Source organism: Anas acuta, chromosome 3, assembly GCF_963932015.1.
Source record: "Anas acuta chromosome 3, bAnaAcu1.1, whole genome shotgun sequence".
NCBI classification, from domain to species: Eukaryota; Metazoa; Chordata; class Aves; order Anseriformes; family Anatidae; genus Anas; species Anas acuta.
This window is the reverse complement of record NC_088981.1, coordinates 10,147,697-10,173,232: the sequence shown is the minus strand read 5'-3', so window position 1 is coordinate 10,173,232 and position 25,536 is coordinate 10,147,697. Positions and strand designations below refer to the sequence as shown.

The window sequence follows — 25,536 nt, the reverse complement described above, 5'->3', positions numbered from 1 at the left end:
TCAAAGAGAGTGCCCTGGAACAGAGGCACTTTCAGCAAGCTTTACTAGAGGAGGAAAAAAAGCCCCAAGCAAGCTGATCAGAATAGAGCTGGGAAATGGGAGGGGAATCAGTGGCTGCGTGGCTGCTAAGAGCTGAATCTATACGGAGTGGACCAGATACTCGGCTGGAGGAAATGGCTCCATCTACACTGACTGAGGTGTCGTCATGCTGAATTACACCAGATAAGGCATTTTAGCCTAATACCAGAGATGATTTTCTTTTTGGCTGGCAGATGCTTTCACAAACCAGCGGGCATGCTCTGCGAGGATGCGTCACAGACTTATCTTCACATCTGTGCGCTCTCTGTACGGGGAGGGAGGCTCAATCTGATTACATGGGGCTGCCAAGGCTTAGCTGTGGGCAGGACTTGGCCTGTTGCATGTAAGGAAAGATTTGGAAGATTCCTTTGTAAAATCTCTTCTTGTGGGCAGCAGTATAACGAGGGAATTTGTGGGGTAAGAGAAGGAGGAGGAACAAACTCAGACTCCCTTGGGGTGGTCAGCAGGAGCAGAGATGACTCCAAGCTGTCTCCGTCACTTGGAAGCGTGGAGCAGTGTGTCAGCTCTGCCCCGTGGGAAGCAGGGCTGTTAATGAACACACGGGGCCTGATTCTTCACCGCCTCTGTATTTTGTGCACGTTTATTCCTGGTTTACAGTATCAATCAGCCTGATAGCATTTGCCACCCTGTGTCATTTGCTCAGCACAAGTGTAAATCAGAGACGCCGGGCTGAGGAAAATTAAGACCAGGTCTTAGGCTGCTGTGAATCACACAGCCTTGTGGTCTTCACTGATGATCCAATGATTTGCACCAGCTGAGGAACTGGCCTAGATACCCTTTCTCCACTGATATATCACCCCTCTACATGTATGTGTTAACAAATCTCCATTTCTCTTTTTCCCTTGCTCATGGATGACCTGATTACGCTGGAAGCTGTTCTTTTTGCTGGAGTGAAGAACCACCCGAAAGTACAGGGTGCCGGCCAGCAGCGCTTGGAAGCTGGAGATGAACATGCCGCTGCCATGAATCGGTAGTACCACACACAGGTGCCAAGAGCCATGGAAAATGAGATGAAATCCAGCAACTGATGAATGTGATGATTAAGAGATCAGCAAAATATTTGATAAAAATGGGTAGCGGATGTTTTTTGGAAGAAACAACCTTTTCCTTTCCATTTGGTTGATACTTAAGAAAAGAAACAGGGAAACAGGCTGATTTTATTACCTGATGCTGGGTTAATAGCTCTTTGTGTCACATGTAGGTCCTGTTCCCATTTACTGAACAAATCCTACCTCTAGATCTCATTCATAATGCCTGTGCAGAGAGGAAAGATAGTTAGATCAGGTACTGAGGGCCAGGCATCTCAGGCTTGGATCCAGCAAAGCGCTTGGGAGTATTCGTGCTGTGAGTGGCCTCCATGTAACCTGGCGTTGTCTCCCTTACACTGCCACTGCAGCGTGCCGTTGCTTAAACACGTGCACATGTTGAAATGCTCCGCAGGGTCAGCGTACCAGCTTGCTCTTCTGGAGCTGAAATGTCTTGATGTGAGCCATGTGATGATCCTGTCTGATTTTCTTGGTCAGCCTACCCATGTTTGCAGTGCCTCCTACGGGATCGTGCCTTGGTGTACTGAATTCCATTTCCACTCATGTCGCCCTTTGAGCTCTGTGGATGAGCTACACTGTTCAGGTTACTTCTCACAGGTGTTGGGTTGTGCCTTTCCTTCAGGTGAAAGCTCTTCAACAATCTGAAAAGAACTAAAGATTTACTGGGCTCCTGCAAAGCCAGGCCTGTTGCTACTCACGCCATGGGTTTGTGCAGCCTCTTGCCTTCCTCTCTGAAAATCAAGCCGTGCCAGAGGCAAGGCTAACGTGTTCCTCCCCTTGTCATAAGACTGGAGTTGCCCAGGCAGCTGAGAGTTTATCCAGAGCCAATTAAGGGGAAAAAAGCAACAAAACAAGTTGCAAATGGTTCTTTAAGGCTCCACAGAAGCCTCAAACGAATGACTTGTGACAGCAAACAGGCTGGAGGTACGGAGATTATAGATGGCGATGCACATGGCTGTTCATCTGTATCCTGATTAGGACACTGATTTAAGGGGTCTGGTTCAGGGCTTCTTGGCTGCGGGGGCTGATTTGAATTTTGTTGTGCTGAGGTTGAGAAGAACTAGAATGTGCCTGATCTGAGGGGGGAAAAGCAGGGAGGAGAGTGGAAATGCCCTGCCTGTCTCCCACCCCCATCACGTTGCAGGAACGGCAATTTGTTGCTTGCCACTGCCACAATGGGGACACTGTGGGATGGGGAGCCTGAAAGTGTTAGAAGAGAAGAGATGTGGTTCCCATTCCTCTCCGTGTTGGGAGTTGGTAAATGTGAGATTTGTTTGGAAGGTGCAACCAGTTTTGAAGGGAACAAACAGCCAGAAAATGCATGCATGGAAGGATTTTTTTTCCCAAAGCTATAGGATTTGTCACAGCCTTGCCCCACATCTGGGGATGTTCTAATTTAGTGCTAAGGTTTGGAGAAAGACTCAGGTAGGAAGCCTCCTTTTCCTGTGCTGAATTGAACCCTCATCCCTCTCCATCACCACAAATGAACCAGTGAATTCGCAGCGCTTTCGTTTTCCTTCCCAATATGTAGTTTGACGTAGGTAAGTAGTGCTCTAAAAAGGACATAACCTCCAGGTGGTCATGACCCCCTGAAATGCCCACTGATGATCAGGGTCTCTTTATGGTCCATCGGCATCTCACAGCCCCTGGAGCGGAGCTGGCAGGAGGTGCTGCTCGGGAGGCTGACTCCAAACCACAGATGGCCAAGGGGTGGACTCCTGGCTGGGTGTTTCACCAGAACCTGCTGATTTCCTTGGCCCTGCTGGCTGATGGGCACCTTGCGTCTCTTTGGCACTTGAGCAACGTCTGCTCCAATCTGCATGTTCAAAGACCTCAAGGATCCCCACCTTTCCCAAAAGCGTGTTGGATGCAAGCTAGCCTTTTCCTGTTCCCAGGAGGGAACAACTTCTTAGCTGGCTTTGAACTTGAAGGCTCTCCGCTCCTGTTGCAACGCATGTGTAGCACCTGCTGTTGGCCGGGTTGGGTTTATGCCCTACCTGCCTTCCTCATTCGGAGGTCTGCGCCTCCACGAACCTTCGGTTCATTTTGGGTCTATCTGGAGTAGGGAAAGTCTGGGCAGCTGGACTCATGCCAAAGCAGTTCATCAATCCGTAATGTTTTCAAGAAAGTTTTATTTTGCCGCTGTGTCTACTAAAGAGTCGAAGGCTGCCCTGGCAGCGGATCAAAACCTGTGTTATTTGGTACTCCACTGACTTCATAAGGGTTTGCAGCATGGACTCAATTAAGTCTGAAAAATCAGGAAGGTGTGTCTCTCTGGCCTTTACATTAAATCCATACCGGGTCTCAAGCATTCTGGAGTTGAACACATGCCATGTTTTGAAGCCAGTCTATTTGAAGGCCCACGAAGAAAAGTGCTGTGCTCCATGCCATTCATCTCCTGGAAACAGCCTTCTGCTGCTGTACAAGACGCTAGTAAGTATTTCCACTAATAGAGCACATAAAGGTGAATCCTAAAAGCAAGGGCAAAGAATCGCAGCGTGCTGTTATTTATCATTGAGTAACATTGCACAACTCTCCGTCTTCATTTCACTGGAACACTGACTGGGTGTTGAAAGACATAATAAAAACAATCAGTATATTCTCATTTTTCTGTGTGAAAAGATGAAGTCATGGCATATGGTCAGCTCACCAGTGCTGTTAATAATAAACCACAGATAATTAAGCACTGATTTATTCCTCTACGTAAGTGAAACAAATTGCTTTAACGGCTTTTGCTGAGGACCATCTAGTCAGATGGATTATGTATAGGAAGTTCAAACTAAAAATTATTAGAGATCATATTTCAGCGTGCTGGAGGTTTATGGTAGAAACAATTAGAAACCTAACAGAATGTGTCCTGTATTCTCTTTGATGGAAAATCAGATATTAATCTGGGGAAAAGTCTAATTCTCAACACAGCTGCTCCCCTAGCTCTAATGCTGCGGCTTTAGGCTGGGAAAAAAAATGGAAACATGTTTAAAAAATTGATCATAGCTTATAATAGCAATAATCACCTTGAAATTGGTTGTTACTACAGTTAATGAACAGAGTATTAGAGCATAAAACGCCCTCGGATTCCCTCAGGCTATTAGCTAACGAGCTGGTTGCTCACTGCTGGTCAGATAGTATCTTTATTCGGTGGCTGGCTGTCAAAGGCTTGGAGCACGTCCTAAGCAAGGTGCTTACAGAGTTGCAGTGGCAGGAACCTCAGGCTGATCTTCCTATAGCTGTCCTCCAGCTCCTCTGGAGCATCGTTACCCCTGCAGGTGAAAGCCTTTTCCCCAAAATGAAGCGGAGCAGCCTGTGGTGGGGCACTGGGGGGCACAAGCAGTGCTGTGGTCATCCCAGCACAGGGGTTTGGCTTGGCTGGCTGGGACTGGGAGAAGTCTTCTCTTTCTAGAAATGCTTCCTGGCACGTCCTGCTTGTTGGCACCAGCAGTGCGTTGTGGCAGCAGCAAGGATGGCACCAAATAGAAAGCCTCAGGTAGGATGCAGAAAGAGAGTGGCTTCCAGGCTTTGCACCTAAACACGTGCAGCAATAGGTGCGGTCCATCCACAAGAGCAAGCTTTGTAGAGCTTTTCACTGCCTCTGTGGCTGGATTTTTGCTTCGTGTGTTTTGCCTTCATCGTTCATGCGTCTCGTGTTCAAGCTGAACAGATCACCAGGTCATGACACAAACCTTCGCAAATTGTCTCCTGTCTTTGAGTAAGAACATTTGCAGAATGATGTGGTTGCAAACAAAGCTGGGAATAATTTGGTTTATCATACTTAGCTTGGTGTAATCTATATTTCTTTTTGCATTGCTCACAGTTACTGACAAAATCCCTTCCAATGCAGAGATGCTTCGATTTGGATGCTCATTGCTAACTGAGCTGTAAAGTAGTCAGCTAATAAAATGATATCACAGGAGTTGCCTCCACTCACCTAAGGATTCAGTGTTTGCTGGGGCTTTCTGGTCTTTGTAAATTTATAGTTTACTAGTCAAAGCTTCGGTGTCTTTGGAAAACTTCATGTCAGAGAGCATTTATGACTAACCTGGTGTCTTGATCCCAGGAGTCTGAAGTAATAGGAGCAAATTTCACTCTTGCACGTGGCTATATTTAGGTATTTTTTCAGCACTGTTGGGGCCCTTGTTCCCAGAGAAATAGCTCTTAACCAGAACGAGTTGAAATTTGTGACAGCAAATTTTTTCCCGTGACATGTGATGTGTCCTCGACATTAAAAACACATATGGAAAAAAGTGGGTGACTTTGATTAAATTTCTGAGTATTCGATGGGAAAGGTTAAAACAAAACATTTTTTCTTGACTAATACCTGGCTTATAGCACTAGAGAGATTTCTTGTGCAGACCACCACAAGCTTTTTATGGGGCTTAAAAGCAGTTTATATCATGCTGCAACTTCAAATATAATTATGCTAGCTCAGAAAATGCTTTGCAGACATAAAACTCCATGCGTCAGCCCATAGTTTCTGATGTCTTAGGTGCAAGAAAGACTGGCTGCTTCGACAAGGTATTTCTAGCCCTTGCTCCGAAAGTCGGCTCGTTTCCAGTTTGCAAATACTCTGCGGTCTGTTGCGACCTTTTAAACTTTTCTAATCAAATTGTAGAGAGGCACCTTGCTGAATATAATCTCTGCAGAGTGGAAGACTTAAAATAGCATGGTTTTTTTCTTTCTTTCATTTTTTTTTCCCTCCAATTTCTGGCATGAGATAACTTAATTTTCCACGATAGCATCAAGCACTCTTTTCTCCGCCATCCTGGGCCATATTCTTCTGTAGGGTCTGCAGGATCTGGAGCAGTGGGGCAGGCCCCATGGCTGGGAGGAGCTGTGGGGTCACTCCACGTGGTGCTGGGCTGGGGGAAAGCTGTGGGGCTCATCCCCATGGCACTCAGCTGGAGCTGCTGCCAGTGAGATGGGACACAGCAGTGAGGCAGGGCCAGGAGAGATGCACTCAGTCCATCCCTAGCAGGGCGAAGTGGTTACAAGTCACAAGTGAGGCCCATCAGGGCAATTAAGGCCCCTTAGTGCCCTCAGGAGGCTCGTGCTGTGCTGGAGTTTTAATTTGGCCTGGCTCTCTTCCTTGGGGAAGTTCCATCTCTATTTAAAAACAGGAGATTCCCTTTACTAAAGGGAGAGAAGGGTGTGCTGAGGGTAGGTGTGTAGAGGGGCCTGCTGTATAGATCATAAAGGTCCTATATAGACCTAAAAGTCCTTCTCTGTGATCTGCTTAAATTTTGATGTTATACTATTGTCATTAATAATATTGTTTGAGGACAGTGAGAGTAATGTCGCTACCTTTCTGTGTTTTATTATGATGCAGATGGAGGAGAAGCAAGAGATGGGCTGAAATCTCCCTGTGTGAAAGTGAGGCTGTGACCCCAACCTGGTGCCTCCTGTCTACTTGCCCTGGGCTGCAAAAAGAAGAATCATCCCTGGTGAGTCTGGGTCATCTTTATGCCCTGCTTTCATTTCTTCATTGGAAATGTCAAGTGAAATGGTGTGGGTTTTTTGGAAGTCTGGTTTTCTTGGCTCAGTGAGATAAAAGTTAAATCCATTCAAATTCAATTCAGCCTGAACTGAAGGGTTTTTCTTTTTTTACTTTACTTTTCATTCAGTTGCCAAATTGAAAATAAATGATTCACGCAGCACTACCTGACAGCTTGTTGGAGAAATAGTCTTCTGAAAAATGCAAAAGTGTGTTTTGTAAAAGATCTGTGGTTTGCTCTGTGGAAGACAAAACACTTCATCCAGAATTGAATGAAAACTCTGGGAGGATGGCAGTAATTTTAATAGGTTTTATCCCAAATCCTGTAACATTTTCTCTGTAGGTGTAGCTACTCATACTACCTAATTAGCTCACTGTGCTGATCTAAATGCCCAGACTCAAATGCTGTTGAAAGTATAATGACGTTGTTAAAATGTAAACAGGTTTTTCTGTTTCTGTATTATAGATTACCTGAAACTTCAGCTAAATAGGTCATTCAGTTTCTGCTGTGCTGTGCTTGGGGTGATGCAGTTTGCTGTAATAGGAAATGAAGTGTGTTCTACTTAATCACAGCTCAGTTGTGGGGACAGATCAAGTCTTGTTTGTTTAAAACCATGGTTATTAGTGAACAAAACTATTGTAATTAAAACTTCTCAAGAGAACTGGGTCTGACAGTTGAAGTGCAGGGGGAAAAAATCTGCCTTCTGACTTAAGGTAAGTTTAGCAAATGTTCTGAAACCAAAGTGGAAGCCTGTTCAGGCCAACTTATCTTTCTGATTATCATATTTTGATGCAGAGAACAAAACCAGGGTATGAAGCATCACAGAGAAAGTCACATATTAAAACCAAAAACCGTTAAGGGCTGAATTTACTTCCATTTATAATTTTGAGTGAGAATTCCCTTTACAAATAGCCTGATTACTTCAGTAACTTTGTAACCAAAGGATGCTTCAGTGTAAGCAGGGCTGGTTGATCTTGCCTCCAAATAAACTTGGTTTTGGTTTAGCAACCCTGTCTCTTACTGTAAGTACTGCAGAGAGTTTTTTCTGGTGGTGTTGGAAACTCAAGAAACACCTTTGTTTCTCCAGACTTCTAATATAATGCTAAGAAAACTGCTGCAATGTAACAGTTGTTACATCTTCTCATCCCCTCAAGTATAATGAGCTGGCATTTTACTACTTTGCTGTTTCCTCTGCTAACTGTCTGCATGGAGATATTTTCTTGAAAGGTTCCTGAAACCTGGAGGGTGAGGGGGAACAATTCAAATCCTGAGAAACTGAATTTACTGTTGTTTTGGCACCATAATGGTGTGTCTCTTAGTCACTTTATTAAGGAAGCAGCTTTCTGGGAAGAACTGGTAGCACAAGAAATGACATCACAGGTCAGAAAGGAAATCCAGGAATTGGAATGGAGAAACTGCAGGGGCCTCAGTTGGAGGTAAGGAGATACGAAAGTTGGGAGAAGTTTGAGCCTCTCTAAGCTATGCAGAATAGAACTGAAAGAGACAAAAAGGAGGTCAATACAAATGTTATTTTAGAAACGTTTTTCCCTGCGAAGTTTAAAACCCTGCCTCAATTCTGTGTGGCATGCATCTTAGTTGGAATGGGTGAATGGTAGGCTGGAAAATCTTCAAGTTTTTGATGAGAGGCTCATGGTGAGATGTAGAGCTCAGGTCGCAAAATAAGAGCGAGGCTTTGAAAAGATAGCCTGTTGAAATTAATGTAAAAGTCTATTCTTTAAGCTCACTTCAGGAAACCAGAGGTGTCAAGCAGTTGTTGGTTCTTTGTTTGACCTTCGTTGCAATAGTTCTGTGTTCTGGCTTAGACAAAAGCCTAATTCCCCCATCGGCTCTGTTTTGGGAAAATGAGAAATTGAATGAAATCCCGGTGTTGAGTCTTATTACAGTTTTGCTGTTCAAGAACCCTGATGTTAGCAATGCTTTTTTCAAACTGCTCTGTGAGTATTTTTCTTCCCCAATCACTTTCTTCTTTTTCTTGGGTCTGTTTCCAGCTGAGTTTCATTGTGTTTTCACTGGAGTTTTTGGCTGAGTACCACTCCTACTTACCCAGTCCTTACAGTAGCAAAGATCGGTTAACTCCTGCTTTGTGCTTTGTCCTCTGTACAGTATGTGGCTCATACGTAAATCCTCTCAAGAGACCTACCTGTGTGAGTCTGTACCAAGTGGCTTCGTGATTCTGTACACACTATTGAGTGGCTGTAGCTGATAGTAGCAAAGGCAAACCAGTGGGGTGCGTTGATGGGAGTACAGGCTTTATTAAAACTAGCTGCTTCAGAGAAACTGCAGGTTCATGTTAAACTCTTACAGTGACTGTTCTCCTGGAACACTCCATTTCTTCCTGTAGTGGGGTTTAGATCTGTACTTTAATTTAAATTTCTGCCAATAAATAGTTTATAAAAATAATTGAAGTGCTACAGGTATAAACAGCCTGGCCTGCGGCATAAACTCTACGCAGATCTGAGAATGAAGTAACCATCTACACAGACATACTTCACATCTGTGTTTTAGACTGACTCACCTCTCTGCCTTACCTTCCGTGCCTCTTCACAAAACGGACACGTGGCCATACGGCCATAATGGACAAATTGCTCCTGGTGGACAACAGACATGGCAAACAGCTTTTTTTTTTTCTTTTTACTTCTATTATAGCTGAGTCTCTCTTGATAATACAACTGAGCTTAACTAGATCTGAACTTTCTCACCCAAGTCATGTCCAGTAGAGCAATGTAACATCTACTGTTAAAATCATGCCTGACTCAGGCATGTTGCATGCATTATAGTGGTTCAATGCCTTTACTGAGACGGCCTGATTGGGGTCATTAGGAGAAAACAACATACTCATTGGATCTGCTCACTTATGCATGGTGTTGACAGCCCTTATGGAACTACTCCATGGATTTGGATGAGGCAAGTCGCAAACAATCACAGAGTCACCCAGGTTGGAAGAGTCCAACCTCTGACCTAACACTAACCAGTCCTCCACTAAACAATATCACTGAGCTCTATATCTAAATGTTTCTTAAAGACCTTCAGGGATGGTAACTCAACCACTTCCCTGGGCAGCCTATTCCAATGCCTCACAACCCTTTCAGTAAAGAAGTTCTTCCTCCCCTGCACCTCCCCTGCTGCAACTTTAGCCCATTCTCTCCCTCCTCCTCCCCCCCCCCCCCCCCCCCCCCCAAAAAAAAAAAAAAGCAGTCACACAACCCCTGAGAACTGGCAAGAGCTGTTTATTGCCTGGACATCTCACAGGCAAGCCTGTGGTGTCCATGGTGTTGGGTGGCTCCAAGCTGGTGCTTGTGATGGAGCCTGAGCAACGAGTATGGGGCTCTCCGAGCACTCCTGCGATGCCGCTGGTGCTCTTGGATGGCAGAGCATGAAGATGTGCTGCAGTCGTCCCAGGTATGTTCTGGCCGAGGTGGATCCATTTCCATCTGTTCTTCCATATCTGGTGGATCCAGCTCCATAGTGTCGGGCAGAAGGCTTAGCCTTATCTACCTTGGTCCACACATTCCATGTGATGTTTTCCAGCTCAGGCTCTAGCCTCTGATCAGTGTAACATGGAATCATTAAGGCTGGAAAAGACCTTCAATATCTGGTCCAACCATCACCCTGCTACCAGTGTCACCCACCAAACCATGTCCTTACACACCACGTCCAACCTTGCCTTGAACACCCTCAGGAACGGTGACACCGCCACCTCCCTGGGACAGGAGGGTACCAGCTGCTTGGGGATAGGCTGGCCATCTGCCTCTCTCTTCATTTTCTACACGACAGCCACAGGCTCACCAATTCTGCTCTGGCAGTTCTTCAGTCTTCCTTCTAAATGGGTTCTGCTGTGCCATGCTCACATTTGTGTCTACCTAAGGAACCCCCAAATCATTGCGAGGCAGACCCTGTATCAGTCCATTACACCAGCAAGTATGCTTTTCATCTTTGTTCTCCCCTGTAGATCTGGTGACTTTATCTCCTCTTACTTTATGACTGTCAGGCTCTTTTCCTTGTTAATAAGTTTGCACTGTTACCTACTGGAGGGACTCCCGTGTCATTCAGGCTTGGAAAAATGTTCGCCCTCGATTTTGGCCCGTAGCTGTGGTGCTGGAAATGAAAAGGATACACGTGACGCTGTTGGTAGCATGGGAACAAGAAAATGGCAAGGGTCTGTAATAGTTGTTCCTTCTCAGGAGCAGGACTCGCCATTTCAGTGGAATTTAGTAAGTTGCAAACATTGCCTTAATTAGAGTCAGTAGGAGTTAAAGATTTGAAGGAGACAGCCTCTAACTTTATAAGAGGCCTGAAGCACCTAATTAATATTCTTTGAAGAATCAACATTAATGTCTCAATTTGTCTTTTAGCCGAGCATAATATAGTTTAAAACGGTAAATGTTTTGTGCACCTCAACATTTCTTTAATTGAGGAACTTTTGCACCCTGCTTGGTCCAGGACTGGACCACAAATGCTGGTGCAGCTCTTGTGCTCGGTGTAATTATGCATTTGACCAACAAGTGGGGAAGTTCTGCTACTCCCTCAGACAGTAATTGTCTTCAATCTCCATGTTTTGAAGACTTAACTAATGATCCCTAAGATGGACTTCTCCCCAACCTCGTTAACTAATTAAACGATTGAAAATAAAGAGTTATTCAGGCTGCAGAATATTGCTGAGAGGGCCTTTAGTGCAAGCATGAGCATTTCTGCAGAATCCATAACCATTAGAAAACAGAAGCACGATGCCCCAGACAGCCCTGGCTTTATCCCTTCAGCACGCTCTGCTGCTACACGTTAGCAGGTTTTACAGAGCGCCTCTCCCCACTGGATGGGTCCCTGTGCCCCTGGGATGTCACACGTTGCTGCTTGCGGCTCTTCTTTTCTCTGGGTCAGGTTCTGCAGCGAGAGCTGTGGCAGAAGAGGCAGGAGTGTCGCTGGCGCCTTGCTGCTCTGCTGCAGCTTTCCTGCACCGTGTTGGTAAGCCTGGGCTGCCTCAGGTCTGCATAGACACTTCTTTGTCTTCCTCTCGTTGGCAGGAAGAGCAGGATATCAGGGGTTACTTCCAACGTTGTATTGACAGCTAGGATGTCAGTTCTGTGAGTTGCAGTTCCTCCAGTATTTCCTAACATTTGAATGTCTATAGGTGAGCTCCTTCCCTTTAGAAAGGGATGATAGTCTGAGGGCTCTGTAGCTACATCCAGGACCACAGGGACCTCGTGCCCCATCTACCAGGTGGCTGCGTTACTTTTCCTCGGCAGGGTGATGTGGATTTCGGCCGTTGCGCTCTGTGCGGTGAAATTCAGTTTTTCCCTCTCTGAGGAAAATTCTTGAGTGAAAACTCGCTTCTCTCCTCACTTTCATCTGCGTCAGCTTTCTGTGACTTGCCTTTTTACATCACAGTGCTTTAGGAATTTGTTGTGTGTTTTATGAACCAGGAGTGCATTAGTCTATTTCTTGATGTGCTGTGGCTTCTAATTAGCAAAAGAATTACATTAACTTTAACCTGGGGAATCAACCAGCAGTCTTGAGGAGGAGATACTGCTGATAGCGGACTTGCTGTCTGATCATTTCACTGAAAATGTGAACCTTAATGGGGGATGTCCTACAAAAGATGTCACTGCTGCTACCTTAATACTTTGACGAGGATAAGAATAGGGTGCGCTCCTTCCTCTGAGCAGGTCTCACAGAACAGCACTGAAAATCTGTCAGACCCTGAAAATCTGCCCGAGGGGAAAGGTAAGGAAGCACTAACATCATTAGAACATTACCATGTGCAGGGGGACAGAACGTGGGGAGAAACATTTGTGGCAGGGATGTCCAGTAGAGCGTGCAGCTTGCCTGGGCTCTGCTGAAGGTCTGAAAATGGTGTGGCCACGGCTGGAGCTGCCAGTGGCATGCAGTGTTTTGACAGTGATGTAGAGAGTGACTGATTCACGTATCTAAGAAGGGCTAAATGCAGAGCTAAGTTAACGCAAAAATGCTGTGGTTTTTACCCTCCCTAGAGCTGGCAGCCCCTCTTGAGTAATTTTTTCTTTTTGGTTGGTGCCAGACACATCTGAAAAATGGTGGAGAGTGACTGAGATGAGTTTGGGGCAGGTAAGGCCAACGTTTGAGTAATTGGTGTGGACAGATAGAGAATGAGCTGAGTTGCAAAACACAGAATTGGGGAGTCCCTCACAATTTACTTTGCTCAAACTGCCCCTGTGTTTGGAAAAGCAGCACCCTTATCCCTGGGGAACCCAACAGCTTTGAGGCAAATTCCAAGCAGAGAATGGTCATTTAAAGCACCAAAACGACTGCCTTGAGCAAAGGAGGTACACCAGGCTTTGCAGTAACACTTGTGAATCTAAGCCTAATTTTATTACAGCTGCTGGAAAGCTGTGGGCCAGCCCTGCTCCCTGCCAGGCAGGGAGGAAACAGATTTTGGTTCGGTCAGTGGGGTGAAGGATGAAGGAGAAAGTCTGTCCCAGCACCTTGCCCACACAGATCTCTGCCAGTCCTCTCTTAGTGCGTGCCTGAGGCAGTCTGCAGAAATTGCAGCCCTGCTTGTGTACATTTTCCTACTTGTTTCTGTTCCAATGCAGCTTGGTTGAGAATCTTTTTGTATTTATTTTTAAGCTGCAGAGCCGAAATCATAAGCTTTAAATAAAAGGTCACTTTTTATTTACATGCGCTTTACAAGCGTGCTGTTATAGGATGTAATAGCTCTTTGGACGTTAACTTTTATTTATGCTGAGCTTTGATGTAGCCATATGCAAAACATTGGGAATGCAGGAGGGGAAGCAGAAAGGCTGGGTGAAAAATAGCCATAAGGCTGAGCAGGGCGCTTAGCTTTAGAAAATGCCATTTTAGGGAACGGGAAGTATTGGAAGTTGCCTCCCTGTTGAAGGGTCTCTAGAGAAATTGTGAACAAAATTAGTGCACCTGAATGTGCTGCTATTCCTATAATTCAGTGATCCTAACTTTCATGAAAGTTGTTGTTTGTTTTTTTTTTTTTTCATTTTGCCGTGACAAACACCATTTAGGAAGGAAGGTAGGTTTAGGGTACATCTCCAGGACTTTTAATGTTTGTTACCATCTTTTCTTTGTTCATCTGTATGAAGTACTAACCAAGAATAAGCTGTTCAGTGCCATAAAGCAGTGAAAACTAAAATGAGAGCAATCATACTGAATCAGGCCCAAAGGTTTGTGTAACTACTTATGCATTTGGTGCCAGGCCTTGACAGGTAACTGTGAAGAAATAAAAGAATCTAGCGTAAATCTTGAACTGCACATCCCACGAAAAAGTAAACAGCAGAATTCATAACTTCGTTTTGAGCAATTGTTATCTGTTTTACTATTATTTATCCATGCAGACACATACATTTTATTAAGGGAGTACTAAGAAGCCTGCTGAGGACAGCTTTGATTACGCTCAGCTCATGAAGGCTGTTGCACTGACAGAATTGGCTCCCGAGCCAGGGTCAGATTTTCAGTGATACAAATCCTCGTGGTTCCACTGACTGGAGAAAGCTGTGTTGATCTGTTTGGGTCAAGGATGTAGCCTGTAACTTTTATGCCATTACAGCTTATCTAAGTTTTCTATTACTCCTCGTTGGGTTTTATGGCAATGTTTTTGTAATTACACAGATCCTCAGGGTAAGCTCCAATCTGATAAGCCTTTTTAATGGGTTTTGAGTTCTGTATTCCCCTGTAGCCTTTCTTATGGGGCAGTAAAGTCCATACTTGGTAATAAACAACTGAGTCACTCAAAGGGGACACAAGCACTTGAAAACACATTATTCTTTCACATTGTTCTTTGAACTCAGTCTCAACTTCTTGACTCTTTCCTCGTGGCAAAGATTGTGCTTGCTCAGTGAAATCCATTTTTTGCCTTGCAGTCTGTACCCCTCTTTGGTGACCTGACGGAGAGAGTGCTCAGTCTTTCAGGCTGCCAGAGCACTTCGTCAGGAAGCTCGGGGTCTTTGTGGGGCTGCACCTCTCCAGCCACAAAGTGTCAGGCAGAACTCACTTCCATCAATGGAGAACTCCACAAAATAGGGGGCCACGGAAATGAGAGGTGGAAGACGCTTACTGAAAAACCATCTCTTCTGCTCCTCGCAGACGCGGGACTCTACCATGCTGTAATTCTCTCTTCATCCTTTGTCTAGGTAATTTCAGAAAGACTCGATCAATAGGGCTCAGCCATTTCCCTTGGGAGATTATTCCACTGCCTAATATACCTACTTTTGCTAAATGTTTCCAGATATCCATCTCTCCCCCCCGCCCTCCTGTGCTCAGTTTCATCCCATCACTTCTGGTTAGTTATACTTCCCTGAGCCAGCTGATAGAAAATCTTTCCCATTCACAGGAAAAAAAAAAAAAAAAGAAAAACGAACAACTTTCTTCTTTAGGAGGCAGAACGCAGGGCTTGACTTAAGATGAGGCTTATCCCTTTCCAAGTATGTAAGGAAATTCTTTTCTTTCCCGTTTTCTGGCAAGAGATGAGAAGTGTTAATAGCTGGAGATGCTTCATGCAAACATCCTGAATAATCTGCCTGCAGATTACTCTAAGTACAGGATTTTGCAGTACCATTAGGTAGTTACAGACCAGTAATGAGTACGGCCTGGATGGGACCTTAATAGGTCTTCAGCCTTTAACCTTTTGCAAGGTTAATCTATATCTCTGTCAATCCTGCAGTGGAAGCCCATGAACACCAGCCAAACTTCATTAGTCACTGATTTTTTGAGAGTATGCTACCAAATGCACTTGAGCATCTGGACAAGATGAATGGGAATTCAGTTGTACCCCTTCAGCATGCAGGGCAGTTGGTCCTGTCCCAGGGCAAAGGGGTGCTTGTTTCCTCCACAGAGATTTTTGTCTTAGAATAATGAGTTTTGACTAAGCACGGAAATGCACAGAGATGGCTACAATTTCAGACTTTGTTGCTGGGAGTGATTGGCTGCTGGCTTTTTATTATTATTATTTTGCAGCTACTAATTAATAAAGCTCACCTTGAAGGAAATCTGAGACAGTTCTGTGTATCTTTGTTTGTTTTAAACATAGCTGCGTGTTTTTGTTTTCATTACTGGAAAACTTCTACAAGACTCCACAGATCCACTGAGGTATCTTCAGGCAGTGCCCAAGATACCCAAGATCATGGAGGGAAGCTTTGTGTAGCTTTTTTTTTTTTTTTTTACTTTTTCTCCCAGAACTCTTATGAATATCAAATATACAGATAGCTTTCAACACAGTACTGATGTCTGCTTTGTACATCATCTAGGGTTATTTCTGTGGAGTGACCATAATGTCAAGAGTTATAATGGGATGGTGGAGGTGGAGAACAACACAGTAGGACTTATATACAGCTGCCGGGCAGGAAGATGGTGCAGTCTTCTCCTGGGACTGTGTGGGCCTGAATGTTACCCTGAAACCAGATGGCTAACGCTTGCCTTACTGTCCAGTGTCATTTCTCCTCTGTTCATCCTCGATGTGGCTCCTGCGCTGCCCTTTGTTGCTGGTTGGCTTTGTGTGGATATTCTGGTGCCCCGAAGTGCTGGCTGCTGCCTCCCTGCGGTGGGGCTGCCTGGGGTCATCTCTTCTCCCAGAATGTGGGGCTGAGCTGAGCTGGTAATGCTGCCATTTTCTTACCTGCTTTTGAGTGTCTTGATTTAGTCTGACCTTGCCACGGGGTAGCCTCTGGGGTTGGGACGTCTTGCAAGCTCTTGTTGTTGGACACTTTGCAGTTTTTGGCTGCTGGAAGCGAAGGTGTTGAGAGGATTTGGGTGGCTTTGAGGTGGTGTAGCAGATGCATGGTGGCCTTGCATGCATCAGTGTATCATACTTAATGTAAATGAAGCTGATAAGTAATCAGGTTTGGGTGCAGCTCTCTGAGTCCATTATGTTTTGACTGAACAGTGGTAAGGAATCGCATTGTTTTTTTTTCCTACATATGAGTGCTTTCTGCTTTTGTAGAGAATCATTTGAACCTACCAACACTGACTTACTCAAATCATACTGCTGAGAGTATTGAGATCTATCTTATTTTCCTCCAGTTTGGGTCCCCTTTCTGTGCTTCTCCCTTTTATGTAAGAGCCAAGAGGAATGATCTCCGGGAGGAAGAGTATGTCCTAGGAGATGCACTTTATGTACTTAATCATCCTTGCAACTTTCCTTGTGCTAAAGGACTGAAGTGACAGCCTTTAGAGAATAATTATATGAAACACCATGTGTGAGCAAAGTGTGAAATGTCTCCAGTACCAACCGAAGCTATAGATATTTTTATTAAATATTAATGCCATGCATTTATGAAGGGCTTGCCAAGCAGATGTTAAGCTGGTCTTTGTGGTAATTTAATTGAGCAAGGAACATTTCCTGCCATTTTTATCAAAGTCAGGCTTTACATGACATTTTAAACTAAAAATATAAAACCGAGAGAAAGAGAGAGAAAAAATAATTAATAATCAGTTTCCATTCATGACTATCTGTTAATATTTCCCCTCAGAGGATTTAATGTTTCTCCCGAATGTTTTTCTTGGAGGCCAACGTGAATCTGAGCTAACCTAGACTCTGTGCAAATTCTTCCACAGGGCCTCCATCTGGAGCCTGGCCCACTCTTGCGAGCGCAGCTCTTGCTTTTCTACTTGTAAAGAGATGATGATGATAAAAGGAAAGCCTAAATTATTCTGAAGACTCCGGCCATCTGGGGCTCTGCAAATACCTGCAGATAGCTCCCTTCTCCCCTACTCGGGGCATTGCTTGATGTTTAAGTATCACAGAGGGATCTTCCTGTACAAACACCTATCGATTGATTAAAACTTAGGTTACACCCCTGCAGAATGAAGTGTTTTAATGAGATTTAGCATCATAAAGCATTTGATTATAAGCAACTCATTAGGCAAAAGTAAATAAGAAAAATAGTAAAATAAAAATGCAATTGAAATATCTGTAGGTCAGGTGCAACATAATGAGCCCATTCATGAAATATCACCGAGGGCCCCCTCCTCACAAGTATGACATTATTTACGTGGAAAAAGTGTGATCACACTTCTGCCTCATGTGTGTTTTACATTTATGAACCTGTTTTTTCCCCAAACGTAAGTGGGCTTGTCTCAGTTCTCTTCCCCAGGGCCAACGTCCGTGGTCGGGTGATCCCCGTGCTTCAGGTGACCGACTCTAGCTTGGGCAGAAGAAGGAAAAAATAGATGGTAATAAATCACAGCGCAGTAAAGCTGAGATGAAATGAAAAATCACCAGCTTGGTTTGCGGGTTTGACCTGTGTGCTTATAATGGCACTGGCTTCCCATCAGCTCTGGGAACTTCTGTAGGCACTTGTGAAATGGGTTCCAGCTGGTTACATGACCCGCACGAGTGCTGAGGCCCCAGCACCATGCTTCCACCCACTCCGTGGTGTGCTGTGCTCCTGCCACGGAGGAGGTATTGCAAACCACCTTGATGTGTTGGGTGCACAGGACCCTCCAGCAGGGTCCTACGCAAGGCAGAGAAGGTGCTGGCTGGCTGCTCTAATGGGATGTTGAAGATCTGATCCAGCAGAGGATCATCGTGCTCACTTGGGACTTCCCTTCCAGCTGGTCATGCAGTGCTTTAAGCAGAAGAGCGAGGAGAACACACAAAGGGGAGAATTTCTCTGCTTTTACCTCCTAAAAACAAGTAGCTGGAATAAGCTTAAGGGTAAAGCAGTAAACATGTCACCTTCCTTTGGCTTCCCCCCTTGTTAATGCTGGTTTGTGTGCATGTCCCCAGGATTGCCCACAAGGAGGGGAGAACTGGAGGGGGATGCACTTTTGCAGGCTTCTCCTGTGCCACTATTTACAGCTGATGTGGGAATGCAGCACGTGTTGACTGCCAGCGTTGTATTTAATAAGGTCTGTACCAACCCCAAATGTTATATGGAAAACCTGGTGTGTTATGCATGCAGCACAGAAACATGGAGTTTCCCATATTTCCTGGGGAATAAACTTCATTTTCCTGCAGTGCATGTGCTCAGAGATAAAAACGCTCATTTTTCCTTAGCGCTCTATGCAAGAGGCAGCATATCTTACATGCTCTGAATGGGGTTCTTGGTGAATTCTCCTACTAGATTGGTTCCCGATCAATATGTCTGCTTGGCAGGATAAGAATGGGAAAGCTATTTATCGGAGCTGGAAGCACATCAAACTATTTATTACTATTTTGAAAGGAGGGGAGGCTTTGCTTAGTTGACAATAGTTGACATGCTTATTGTCCACTTACCTTTTTCTACTTGTTTGAAGACACGTCAGCATGCTGAACAGCATGACCGACCTGAAAATAATAACAAAATGCTGCACAAATACCCGGTGTTCCGCTAAGTGGCAATTGACAGAATTATTCCCCAAACTCTGCAAGCTGACTTTGAGTTCTCCATCGTGCCTGGCTTCTTTCCAGCTTCCCTCACACTTCTTTAATACCACTTGACTGTATTCATAGCAGTGTCTGCAGAAAGCGCTCAGAGAGGCTGCAGCACAATGGGAACACTTTGTATGCTGTAGGAGTCTGCGTGCTGTAAAGAAGCAAAAAAAAAAAACAACAAGGAAGGAGCAGGCAGAGCTACCGCGCGTTGCGAATATCTGCTGACCTTTTCGGAGACCAAAGGCTCAGCGTGTAGCTCGGATCTTGGGTTCTGGAAGCGGTCAGCAGCCGTTTTCCCAGCAGACTTTCTCCCTGTGAGCCTGGCTTTAAGTTGTGTGGCTAATGCTGAGTCAGCATCTCCAGACTTGTGATGCTGTAGATAAAATGGGCTTAACAGCCCACAAAGCTGCACAAAAGTGACTCGCCACTGTCTCTTCCAACCTCCCTGTCTTACAAGCACCTGGGATTAAAGGTTCTGCTGGCTCTGAAAGCTGAGCCCTTCCTTTTAGCAGCAGAGCCGTGTCAGTAGCAGGTGGAACTCCGCATCTTTCGCTTTGCGTGTCTTGTCACTTTTATTTTTATTTTTTCCTAGCAGAGTGGAAATGGCTTTAGGGAATGCAGTGCTTTATGGGCTTTGATGCAAAGCCTGGAGGATTTAGGATTCTCTTAGTGGGGGTAGGACAGAATAAAAATGGGGGGTGAGGCGGGAGGATGTTAAATATCATGTGTTTTCCCATCTCTTTCTGAACTCTAGCAAACTCCTGGAGGTTTTTCAGGAGGTGTAAGCCATTCATGCCTTGCTTGATCTTGTCAGTCTCTGGGTAAGGAGGAGCTCTCAGTGCCTATGCAGGAATTCAGGCCCTGTGTCCAGCTGTCCTGTCAGGTATGGCTTCCCAGCAGGAGGGAAGCCAGTATGAATTGTTTGGGAAATGCTGGGAAACATCTGGTGCATTTTGCTGTTCAGAGTTTATGCTTCCCATGCGATGGGCACACAGCTCCCATTAACTTTTAATGAGACTTACGTGTGCACGGGGAGCATATAGGCCACATCGTGAAGCTCTGGGCTTTTGCTGTTCTGTGCTCTAAGCTGTGATTAAATTAATGCGTATCTGAACTGCCTACTTGAGCCCACCAGCTCCAATGTATTTTGCTGTAGTTATTTGACTGTGTGCTGTCCGTTTTGCTCAGGAGGCTGTTGTGGTGGGGAAGACATGCCAAACGCCTTGGCCAGAGGCTTGAGTCTGACTGAAAAAATGAGGTGGGGTATTGAAAGGTAGTTAAAGGACACTATATGCAACCCAAGAGACCGTATGCAATATGGACACCTGAGGATACAGGTCAGCGTTTGTTATTTCTTGCCCTGGTCCATGACTCCAGTGCTTTGTTTCTGAGCAAAACACTGTCCAGGCAATCCTTCCCAGCAAGGCACTGAAGAGTTAAACCCCGAACCAAGGTATTGTATGAGAATATTGCTCCGTGGAGTACCAGGGAACCTGGGGATTTGACACCATGCTTCCAGCTTCCAAAGGATAGGCTGTAGGTTCAGCATCACAAAATAAAGATCCTAAACAATGAGCATCTGTGCTAGGGAGGTCAGGCTGACAGTGCCTGAATGTTGCTTGGGTTCAGAGGCCTGACCGGGCACAGGGAATCCAAAGCATGGGGCTGGAAGCGCAGGCTGGTGTCTGATTGCAGCAGATAGCGCAGCCAGGCCTGTAAAACAAGCCCTCGAGCACACACCGATGGGCTGCTGTAGGTTGCAGGATGCATGTAAATCAATGGTAAGGGTGTATTACACGTCCCACCTTCAGCACAAGGGGTATTTGTTCCAGGGTCTGTCTGAGAGTGTTAGTGCAAGCAGTAATGCCTCATGCACATCAGCTTTGGACATCTTCAGCTCGGTCCCAAGGCAGGATACACAAGCCCAAAGAGGGCTCGCATCTCTGCTGCTCTCTCTACTGCAGCCAGGACTGGGAATTGAGGGCCTGGCTTGAAGTATGACAGGGATAAAAACTAATTTCATTTCTTTTTTTAAATGGAAAAATACAGAGCCATTAATACAACCAATAAAGCAGTTTTAAAAGGAACACTGAGTCAAGCCGAGAAACTGCCCTTTGTTCCTTAGGGTAGCAGCTGTAATCATCCTCAGAACTAACAACGTTTTTTTTTCTTCTTTTGCTAAGAAAATCTGAAGAGGGAGCATCACCCTTTAAAACAGCCACGAAGTGACCTTGGCACAAGCTGTGCTCCTCGTCTCTTGCGTTATCTTGTGTGCCGATGGCTGTGTATATTTGGGCAGATGCGTACTTCAGGATGTGTAAACTTCCCTTCCGAGCTGTTGGCAAGGCTGATCGTGGGGTTAGGAATCCCTTTTGATGCAAGAAGGTGGTGGGGTTTTTTCTTCCCTTCTCAAGCAGAAATTGGACTTAATCTTGTAGTTACGTTGCTCAACTACGGAAGTTTAGACAAGATGTTAACGCTGGTAATTAGAAGATTAGCTAAATGAGCATACGGCTTAATAATAAGGAGGCGTTGTCCAGCTCTAGGCAAAGACTGTGGTCTTCTAGAGTGGAAAAAATGAGGCTGGGAAAAAAACTGGAAAGGGAAAAAAGAATCAGGGAAAGGTAAAGAAAAAGATGTAGCCTGGGGAGAGATTACCTCAACAACGTCAGCACGTTCATGGCCATTATAGCAAGTAAGTTCACAGAGCTGCTGGGCTACCAGACCTTGGTGCAAAATCCCTCACCCTCATTTAAGAGTAGGATGTGTGTGATCTCTTTGCCCAGATAGTCACGCTCATTTACACATACGAAGGTCAACGAGGTAAACCCTAGGGATGAAAATTGGTTGCATGTTTACTTGTCTCTTGCCAGAGACTATATTGAAAAAAATTCTTGGCTGCTGCAGTAGCAAGAGGAAAAAAAGACGCCATGGTTTCTTGTCCTGACATGGCTGCATGCTCTAACCTTTGTTCTTCAACTGAGGGCTCCAAAATAATCAGGAACTTGAATCTGAATGAGCCACTTAACTCGGAGAGGATGTGACTGACCTTAGTGTTAAGGAAAGAGGTGACTGTGCTTGGTGCTGAAGTTTCTCATGGTGAAGTATTGTCCTTTTGCTTAATTTTCTGGAGGTCTCAGTTTCATCCCCTTCATGAGGATCGGACCTTCCAGAATTCGGGTGCCCTAGCATCTCTCCTGCACAGCCCCGTTCTTGGAAATGCTCTGTAGCTGTTGAACTTGCAAGCTGTTCCTCTGGAGAAAAGGATGCTGTTAGAACAGGGAAGGGGGCCGGGGGAAGCAGTCACCTGCCTCCTGGTGAGGCTCATCCTTGCTGCAATGTGCTAGTGTCAGAGGAGATGTGAGGCCGAGGAGCCTGCAGGTGGTACAGCTCTGAGCTGGGGGATTAACCCCTGGAGAGGAAGCAGAGCTCCTTTGGATGTCTAAAACCTTTGGAGTTCAATTCCATTTTAACTGCTGGGAAAAAAGCAGTCTGCATAGGAAACAATTTTAGGAAACGATTTTTGGCATACTCTTTTTTTTTTTTTTTTTGTGACAACTTTAAAAAAGGACTTAATTTTTTTTTTTTTTTCTGATGAATATTGTATGTTAATGTTGGAAGTCAGACATCTCCATCAGGAAAAACGTGTAAATGGCTTGGTTCAAAACTCCTCTCAGGTATAACACTGATTTTTTTTTTTTTTGATTGGTTCCTGAGGCACTTGAAGAATGTTGAAAAATGTTGAAACTGCAGGATTGTCAACTCAAACGTAGTTGGTAGTCCTCAGCTTCATACAGCCAGAAGTCAGAGCTGTGTTGCAGCCAACTGAGAAATGAGGAGGTGATGCTCCTCCACGAGGAAGGTCCAAGTATTGAAAGCTTCCTTCTTTGTAAGAATCCTATCAGTTGGCAAATCGACCAACCCAAATCTTCCCCTCCTTGTCCCACTGGGTGAAGTTTCTACCTGCCAAGGTTTGTCATTTGGCCCAGAACAGCCCCTTCTGTTACAGGGCTGTGCTCCAGCTGTAGGAGGCTCCACTGCTTGCCCCACACAAGGGGGATCATTCCTGCACCAGAAGCTCACGTCTTCTAGACCAGTAATAACTTCTTTCTTCAAAAGAACAACTAGAGCAACAAAAAGGCATCCCATTTGGGAAGCCTAATTATAGCCCTGAGATCGATTTCTGTTCCTCACCCCCAGTTGCCCTGCAGAGGTGACTTTGAGGCAAATTCTCCAGTTATGCGAGTGCATCTCTCTCGAGTGAACAATGCCCTGGCTCTCAAGCCCTTGCATTTTCCAGATTTCTGCTTGTATAAAAATTTCTTTGTTAGTTTCGAGCACCCTCTAATAGGCAAAACATCTTTCCTTTTTCCTAGAACTACTCAGCTGCATCCTTTTGACGTTATTTATTGGAGGCAGATACATTAACAGTTAACGCTGGGTTTAATTTCTCTTTTTCTCCCCCCCTTTCACAACAAATGTTGATTCCAGCTCTTCTGATTTTGATGAAGACTGGCTTTGCTGGCAGCCAGTGGCTGGCACAACTACAAAGCTGATTTCGGGAACCTTAGAGGTTTATTTAGATTCCTTAAATGTTTTGGCTTGATGGTATCATGGGTATTTTGAAACTTTTGAAGCCTTTTCAATTCCTAACAGCACCGGGCAGGCAGGCATAGAAACACTGCGAGTAGGAGCAGAGTGCCATCTCTGCTTTGTTCTTCAGACTTGTAAGTATCCCCCAGTGGGCAAATCAGGCTGAGCACAAAAAGAAACAATAATAGAAACTGGTAGATGGGGACCACATTTTTTCCCCTCCCTCGGGAGAGGATAGAGGAGGAAAGATGATGCTTTGTGTGCCTCCTCCAGTGTGGTTCGCACTGCTGGACGGAGTAGTGCAGCTGGGAAATTTGGAGCCTGTGCCTAAAAGCCGGTTCCCAGGAGATCAGGTACGAGCATGAAAGCTGCCTCCCAGGGCTTGGCTTGCCTTTTGCCCCCAGGTAGCAAAGTACTTTTCTTCTGTCCCTGTGCTATGTGCTGTTTGGATTTGTACACACACAACAAATTCCTATCTCCTGCTGCCTCACCAGTGATTTTTTTTTTCTTTTTGTTTGGCTTTTCTGGGGGGAGGAAAAGTCTTGTGAAGAGCATGTGGAGGCAGCACCCTTCGGCAACACGTTTCCAGTGTGCTACACCTGCACCTTGGGTACTGGAAAATCATGTGCTGCTGCTTCTCGAGCTGAGAGGAGGGAACAGTTTTTGCATAACAGGGATGTTTTTATACTTAACGTTACAAAATCGATTTTCAATGGAGTGACTGAGCAGAAATAGCCACAAATACTTCTGATCCATTTTGAGTCTGCGTTTAGCTCCTTAAAATCTTCCAGCGCTTTCCTGTTAATGCGGTGAGCAACACTAAACACCTGAGCTCCTGTGGAAGAAGCCAGGAAGGAACAATAACGCTGCCTGGGGCCACAGGCTGAGGTAGGGCTTTTTGCCTGCCCTGTTCTTATGTGCTCTCGTTCCTGCCCTGTGCCATTTCCCCCACACTGTGAGAGATGCGCTCTCCTTGGGGTAAAAAACAGCTCTGACCAAAGCCGCTTCTCTGCACGACTGTGAAAAGGGAATGAATGAATGCAGTCAGCCTCCAAAACGCGAGCGTTTGCCCTGCCGTGTATGTAGCTGAAGGATTTTGACACCAGCTGATGTAGCAGGGTTTGGAATGATAGTGGGAAGTGTTTCCCTCACAGCCATAGACTTGCTCCATTCCTTAGGAAAGTGTTTTGTGGTGCGCGGGGAGGATGAAATCCCCATCCAAGTGGAATTAGAGTGTTGCTGGAGCTGGAGGGGCCTGGTGATGAGACAGAATATTTTCTTTTCTCTGTCTCATGCAGAATCCCGGAGGAAGAGTGATGGTGATTACCAACCAGAAGAAGGTTCCTTCTCTTGAACTAGTTAGGCAGTGCCTGCCCCTGCTCTGAAACACGCTGTTAGGCTTTTTGGATGCGTGCTGCAGGCCAGATCTAAAAAGCTTCTATGTTTGTCATGCTGGGAAACCCTGAAACAGGCACTTTGCATACCTTTCACAACTTGGCAAACTAAATATACGAAGCCAGCTGTGGGAAAGGCAGGAGGATGTAACCGCTGGGCTGCTCGGGCTTTCTTCTGGCTTCCTGCAGAGCAGCGGTGCCCAGCCCAAGGGCAGGCTGTCGGCCTCCTGCCTGGATGCACACGTGGCATCTTGGGGAGATGCTGCATGGGGAGCAAGGCGGTGTCTCTCCCTGTCTTTCCTGTGTATTTGAACACCAATTGCTGCCTTGTCACTGGCTTTGCCTCTGCCCAGACAAGGATGCCCGGAGGCACTTTGCCCTTTGCTGTTGTGTGCTGGGTGCGGTGCTGCACAGAGGTGACTCTGCTCTGACCTGGCCATCTCTGCCTGGGTGAGGCTGCCCCGCTGTGCTTTTTCTCTTCTTTTCCTGCTGTGCCTTTCCTCTTCAGGCTGTTGAGTGTTGGAAGTGCTGCGTTCGGGAGC

The 25,536-nt window shown here is 45.4% G+C and overlaps 1 long non-coding RNA gene across 7 annotated transcripts in view; it reads left to right on the top strand.

The window, feature by feature from the left end:
- The first annotated feature begins 938 nt into the window (after positions 1–938).
- LOC137853359 (uncharacterized) overlaps positions 939–25,536 on the top strand; it is a 484,321-nt gene continuing 459,723 nt past the window's right edge. Inside the window, exons 1-2 of one of the 7 annotated variants that reach the window (XR_011094435.1) lie at positions 939–3,578; positions 6,469–6,583. This is a non-coding gene — a long non-coding RNA (uncharacterized lncRNA). Of the gene's footprint in view, positions 3,579–4,438; positions 4,630–6,063; positions 6,300–6,468; positions 6,584–25,536 lie in introns of those variants that run through there. The other 6 variants (XR_011094436.1, XR_011094434.1, XR_011094430.1 and 3 more) reach the window with 6 other exon arrangements.